The 7,329-nt window shown below is 37.7% G+C and overlaps 1 protein-coding gene across 1 annotated transcript in view; it reads right to left on the bottom strand.

The window, feature by feature from the left end:
* Window positions 1-7,329, bottom strand: part of Atf7ip2 (activating transcription factor 7 interacting protein 2) — a 38,596-nt gene that overhangs the window by 12,539 nt on the left and 18,728 nt on the right. The window lies entirely within an intron of this gene.

The following is a 7,329-nucleotide window of genomic DNA, read 5'->3' as shown; positions in this document are numbered from 1 at the left end:
GCCAGCCTGGTCTACAAAGTGAGTTCCAGGACAGCCAGGGCTATACAGAGAAACCTTGTCTCGAAAAACCAAAGGGAAAAAAAAAAAAAAAAAAAAGGAAATAGAGGGGAATTTAATTGAAGTTAAATACATAGGAAAGGATGTTAATTCAAGTTATTTAAAGAGAAAGGGGATATAATTATATACCCACAGATACTAATCTTACAAGGGTAAAAGTGACATTGTTTTAAGAATAGAAGTGATAATTGCTTTAAGTATTTTAAGTATTTTTAAAAATAAAGAAATTCAGGCCTTTGATTTCAAATGTAGGGAAAAACAGGCATGGAGATAGAGAGAAACCCTATCTCAACAAATATCAATAAAAAGATATTAATCTCCATAGATGGGAGAAATAAAGGAAAATTACATTGTCTTAAGGATACAAGGGAGAAATAGTGGTAATTGTTTAAGTTATATAAAGAGGAAAGGAATATAATTATATATCTACAGATACTAATCTCCTTAGTAGGGAGGAATAAAGGAAAATTTTATTGTCTTAAGGATAGAAGGGAGAAATAGTGGTAATTGTTTATACACGGGAAAATAAAGAAAGCCAGGCATTTGATCATAAATGTAGGAAACAAAGGTACAGAGATAGAGAGAAACCCTATTTCAACAGATAATTGTTTAAAATGAATTGCTTTGAGTTGTTTTAATTATCAGAATGAAGGTGGTTATGAGTTTTGTGGTGTTAATGACATCACTAATCCTCTGGGAGAGAGGTCAGAGTAGAGCAGGCCCTAAGAAGAGGGAAGCTACGAAACTGAACCAATCAATTTTGGGTTACTGGACCAAGGACATGCTATTTGGGGAGAGAGGCTCTGTATTGTGTTAACAGGAAAGGAGAAAAGGCTTTGGGTCCCTTCCAAAGTAATATGTTTCGGATAGAATAGGGGAAGACCCCCTGAAGATCTTGGCTACAGATAGGAAAGAAAAATTCAGCAAGACTAAACAGGATAGGTAACATAAATTGCTCCACAGGCGAACAGTGCTGAAATTGGATTAGACATAAAAATGTCAAAACTTCAGCTAAATTTGCCAATGAATCTTATTGGTTACGAAATCCTTAAAATTCATCATGCCATTCTTCACATGGCATGAAGATTTATTACAATTGGTTATTGATCAAACTCATAAAAAAAATCCAGTTGTGTTTCACCTGCTCAAACAAGGAGCAAAAATTCATCTTAAACTGATTTGTGCACATTGCACATTCCATACAAAAATCTTTATAGAACTAAAAATTTGGTTGTAAGATTCATATGATGAAATACCAAGGTGCAGCTCTGCCAAGGTTCACCCTCAGGGATGCTGAGATGACATGCTGTTCCAGCTCCCTGCCTCACCTGATGCTGTTTCCAGAGACTGGTTACCAGAACAGGTTCAAGAATGGTTACTAATTCCTAATGATCAGCCTTTTAAACAGATCCAGTCAGGACCTCAGTTAAGCCCTGAATGTTACAGAGACTGGATAAAAAAATGCTAAAACTAGCTTTCCTAAATCTAACCAATTTTTCTAATTTTCCTACCCCTCCCTAAATGTAGTACCCCGATTCAGCAGGAAGAAGCTATGGAGAGTTGTCATCTCTATCCCGTGGGTTTGGGTGTTTATGGTTACTTAAAACATTATAGATAGGTTGTCATTTTAGGGGATAATTTGGAAATGGTCATAATATTGGAAAGGGAGGAAACTGAATAAAGAGCTTAGACTTGGAGATTTCTACTTTCCTTTCTTCTTCTCTATGCTTTCTTTCCTAGGTAAAGGGAAGGGGGTTGAAAAGAAAAAAAGGAGAGAGTAATACTATAGAAATTAGACAAACAGTGATGAATTATTATTTTTACTCTTGAACAAAACATTTTATAGCCATTATCTTACATTGATAGAAATCTTTGTATTTTGAGGCAAAATTGAAGTTATATTAATTTTTTCTTTTCTTTCTTTTTTTTTTTTTTTAGACAGGGTTTCTCTGTGTAGTCCTGGCTGTCCTGGAACTCACTCTGTAGACCAGGCTGGCCTCGAACTCAGAAATCCGCCTGCCACCACCACCCGGCTTGAAGTTATATATTTTTAACATTGGTACAGAATTTATATATTGATACAAAATTTAAAATTAATATTTTTACTCTTAAGATACATATTGCACCTATATGACTCATTTAAGAATAGATGGCTTAGACCCAGTCCTCCACCCCCCTCAGAAATTGAATTGTGAAGAATTTTTATTCATGAGTGAATAACACGTACTTGTGCAGTTATTTAACTTTTATTATTTATTTTTATTGATATTTTCTTTATTTACATTTCAAATGTTATCCCCTTTCCTGGTTCCCCTCCTCCCGGAAACCCGCTATCCCATTCCCCTCCCCATTTCTATGGGGGTGTCCCTCCACTCACCCACCCACTCCTGCTTCCCTGCCCTTAATTCCCCTATACTGCGGCATTTATCCAGCCTTCATAGGACCAAGGACCTCTCCTCCCATTGATGCCTGACAAGGCCATCCTCTGCTACATATACAGCTGGAGCCATGTATACTCCTTCCTTGGTTGGTGGCTTAATCCCTGGGAGCTCTGGGGGATCTGGTTGGTTTATACTGTTGTTCTTCTTATGGGGTTGCAAACCCTTTCAGCTCCCAGTCCTTTAAATAACTGCTAACAAACTGTTTAGGACAATTAAGTAATACAAGTTAAAGGTCAGATAGTAAACTCATGGTAATATTAGATTCTTACTTAATTACAATAAAGTGTTGTAGTGGGTTTGGCCTAATGCTGCATGTATTCTATTAATTTGGGTCCCCATCAATGTTTGTACAAGAGTCCATAAGTAAGACACTGAGGGACCATGACCCTAGTTGGTTCTGGTTGGTAAATAAAGATGCTGACAGCCAATGGCTGGGCAGGGCAGACAGAAGTGGGACCTTAGAATTTTCCTGGGTTTGGGACCAAGATGGAGGAAGAGAAGGACTCCATGGTGGTGGGAGTGTGTGGAGGAGAGGAAGGCTACCGGGCTGAAAAGGTAAAGGAGCAGGGAGAGTACAGTCCAGAGCTCAGCCCAGTTGGGCAGCACTCTGGAGCCACAGCAGTCAAGGGAGAATATAGAATTTAGTAAGTGATAACTCGGGATTATCAGCAGGAGGTGGATTAACCACATGAAAGTTAGGCAATGGCCCAGCTACTGTCCTGCTTAAGGTATATAAAATTATAAAGGCTGTGCATGTGTCTTTAATTCAGGAATGTAAAGTAATGAGGTGGGCAGCAGGAACCTGCTGCCAGGATTTATTTAATAAATTCTACAAAGTTTTTTCAATGTTATTCAAACAGCATATAGCTAAAAGTAGTCAAAGTTTAACAGTTCAGATATACTATATAAAAATGGACAGTCTTCAAAAGCACTGGCGATCCACAGAATATGGCATTTGAAATCATTTCATTATTAATAGATCTTCTGACTAGGAGACATGTCTTCTCCTGACAGTAACCCCATTCCACTTCAAAGAAGATATTGAGCATCATTACCCACAACTGGAATTGTTTCAATTGTGGCAAGCTAGCCACTGGGTAAGAAATATCCTACTTTAATTCTGCAGACAATTACTCTCCAAAAAAGGACACGAGGATGACGGATAGTCCATTGCTAAGCTCTGCCAAGACAGTCCTTCATAATTCCTGCTTCACTCAAGGTCTGTCAGATGGTTCTGGGCCAGAAGGCTGAAGAAAGATTCTTCAGTGCTATAGGAATATTGGGGAATGTCTAGGCAGTCAGCTGTCTCTATAATTTTTTTTAAAGATAATGTACATTTCTTAAAGATTTTATTTATTTTACATATGAGTATACTGTCACTGTCTTCAGTCACACCAGAAAAAAACATCTGATTCCATTACAGATGGTTGTGAATCACCTGGGAGTTGAACTCAGGACCTCCTTAATAGTAGTCAGTGCGGACTGGTGAGATGGCTCAGCGGGTAAGAGCACCCGACTGCTCTTCCAAAGGTCCAGAGTTCAAATCCCAGCAACCACATGGTGGCTCACAACCATCCTTAAGATCTGACTCCCTCTTCTGGAGTGTCTAAAGACAGCTACAGTGTACTTACATATAATAAATAAATAAATCTTTAAAAAAAAAAAAATAGTAGTCAGTGCTCTTAAACAATGAGCCATCTCTCCAGCCTCTCTCTACAAAGTGTTGGAAACTATGTCTTCGTGCTTCCTACATATTCAAATAATATTTAATTCCTTCTCAGATATCTGACAGGGTTGAAGACTAGTTATAGTCTCATAATTGAACTTCAACTGTTTAGCATTAAAGAAAATGTTCTAGATTTAAAAGAAGTTTTCAGATGGTAATGCAAATTTAAATCAGACATAATTCAGGTACAGAATTATAAACTCCTTGAATTAGGATCGATAATAGAGTACTTTATCTAAATTGACAAATATGATGGAGTGGACATTACAAATGTCTATCATACCTTATAATCTGCATAACTGTTATAATTGTGTTCAATTTTTATCTGAGAGAAAAGAACCTTTTTAACTGGACAAAAGGGGGGAAATATAGTGGGTTTGGCCTAATGTTGCTTATATTCTAATATTAATTAGGTCCCCAAAATTGTTTGCATGAGAGAGTCCACATGTAAAGACACTGAGGAATCCTGCCCCAGTTAATTCTGCTTGGTAAATAGCTGGGAAGAAGAGACATAGGCAGGGTTTAGGATTTCCAGGTTTGGAACTGCAAGGAAGAGAGAGATCCACCATGCCAGGAGAATGTACAGGAGAAGAGAACACCATTCCTGGAAAGAGTATAGGACAGAGAGGCATGGCAGGGAGTTAGGAGAGTGCGGCCTAGTTAGGCAGCCCTCTGGGTCCACAGCAGCCAAGAGAGAACATGGAACTAGTAAGTAATAACTCAGGATTAACCAAGTGGAGGTTAGGCAGTGGCCCAACTATTGAGCTGCTTATGGCATATTAATATTAAAATATAAAGTCTGAGTGTGTGTCTTTTATTCAGAACCTAAACAAGTGAGGCGAGAAGCAAACCCCTACCAGGATTTATTTTGTAAACTTTTTTAATTCAACAGTAGAAGACTTGGCTAGCTTGGTTCCGCCCCTAGCAAGATGTGAGGAAGGGATGAAATGAAAGAGAACTGAATTTTAAAATAGTAGTTTTTAAGCTTTATTATTTTTTTAAAAAAATTCTTTTAAATGTGTTCTTCCTGCATGTACTGTGTATGTCTGGTACTTTGAATGCCAGAAGAGGGTGCTGCATCCCCTTAAATTGGAGTTGCAGATGTTTCTAAGATGCAATGTGGGTGCTGAAAATTGAATTCGGATTCTCTGAAAGAATAACAAATGTTCTGGGGCTGGAGAGATGTCTCAGTGGTTAAGAGCACTGACTACTCTTCCAGAGGTTCTGAGCTCAATTCCTAGTAACCACATGGTGGCTCACAACCATCTGTAATAGAATCTGATGCCCTATTCTGGCATGTCTGAAGACAGCTAGTATGTGTGTGTGTGTGTGTGTGTGTGTGTGTGTGTGTGTGTGTTCTTTAAAAAACAAAGAAAAAAAAGAATAAAAAATGTTAAAAAAAGAATAACAAATGTTCTTACCGGTTGAGCCATATCTCTAGCCCTAATCCTTATCATTATATATATATATATATATATATATATATATATACTCACACACACACATAGATAGATAGATAGATAGATAGATAGATAGATAGATAGATAGATAGATATAGAGAGAGTGTGCGCACGAGTGAGCCATCAGAGTCAACTCCGTAAAATGGACCTCTTCTTCCAAAACCTTTATGTGGGCTCCAGAAATTGAACAAAGATCATCAGGCAAGTTTGTTTTTACTTACTGGGCCATTTCACTGGCCCCTAAATGAGCAGCATTCGGTTTTAGTTAGAGACAGGGCTATAAAGAGATGTAGCCCAGGCTGGCCTCAAGCTCCCAGAATTCAGCCTGTCTCTATTTCCTGAGTGTTTCTTCTTAGCAGAAGGTGCTTAGAAATCATACTGGACTGGCATGAAGACCAAAAACCACAATAAAACATCTTATAGGATACACTTGAGAGTCTATTTGAGGTTAGAGCTGTGTCACAAGAATAGGGGGAAATAAAATCATCTTATAAAGAGTATACAGATAAGTTTCTGCTCAGCTCCTGATGCCTGAGTGTTGTACTACTTATCTAATGCCATATAACAGTTTATCTAAGACCACAATTGACCTTTAAACAAAACAAAACAAAACAAAGCAAAAACCAAATCCTTATTAGGGAATCTTGGCTTAGGTCTCCTCTTATGAGAAGGTTAATGCAGGTTGCACTAATCTGACAGTTTGACCAGTGCTACTATGATTCAATCAACTTTTATAGATTGTTCTATTCTTTAGGATACATGAATCTATTGTGGGTAAGTCTTCATATATACAATATTTTTAACACTCATTTTAGTGTCAAGGTTCATGTCTCATAAAATGAATTGAACAAGTACCCTTTCATATTTTTTGGCAAGAGTTTACTTAATATTTTCATTTTTTTCCTTAAACGTTTTTTAAAACAAAGTATAAAATGTTTTTTATACTTTACCTTCTGAGGCAAAGTATAGTGGCACATGCCTTTAATCTCAGTATTCCAGGGGCAGAGGTAAGATGATTTCTGAGTTTGAAGCCAACCTGATTTACATAGCTAGTTTCAAGCTAGCCAGTCAATAAAGCCATCTCAAAATAAAAACAAAAACAAAACAAAACAAAACAAAACAAAAAACAAAGACAAAACATGAAAGTCATCATGGCTAAGTTGCACATTTGTCACACTTTGTAAAGGATGTTTAACTGCCTGAAAAGGCTACAAAACTTCAGATTGTTTCTGCATACAACATAAAGTGAGTATCTGTCTGAGACAGGATCCACTGTAACGTGAACATATCTGCTATGAAGTGCCAGCACTGTGGATCTTTGGCTTCTTCACTTGTATCAGCAGCACTGACTTTCCTTTTTGTTACACTTCAGTGACAAAACACTTCAGTGTCACACTTCAGAACATGCTGTCAACAAGTGATAGCAACAGACTCACTGACTGATGACTCCCGCTTTTATCAATTTAATGCCTTCTTCATCGTTTCCTTGCTTAACACAAAAATACAGGCCTCAACACATAATTAAAAATGTATCTTAAAAAGAGGGGCTGGGGCTGGTGAGATGGCTCAGTGGGTAAGAGCACCCGACTGCTCTTCCAAAGGTGCAGAGTTCAAATCCCAGCAACCACATGGTGGTTCACAACCA

The sequence above is a fragment of the Mus pahari genome, chromosome 12 (assembly GCF_900095145.1).
Source record: "Mus pahari chromosome 12, PAHARI_EIJ_v1.1, whole genome shotgun sequence".
Classification (NCBI taxonomy): Eukaryota; Metazoa; Chordata; class Mammalia; order Rodentia; family Muridae; genus Mus; species Mus pahari.
The sequence above is the reverse complement of the archived record's forward strand: the minus strand, read 5'-3'. Positions and strand labels throughout refer to the sequence as shown.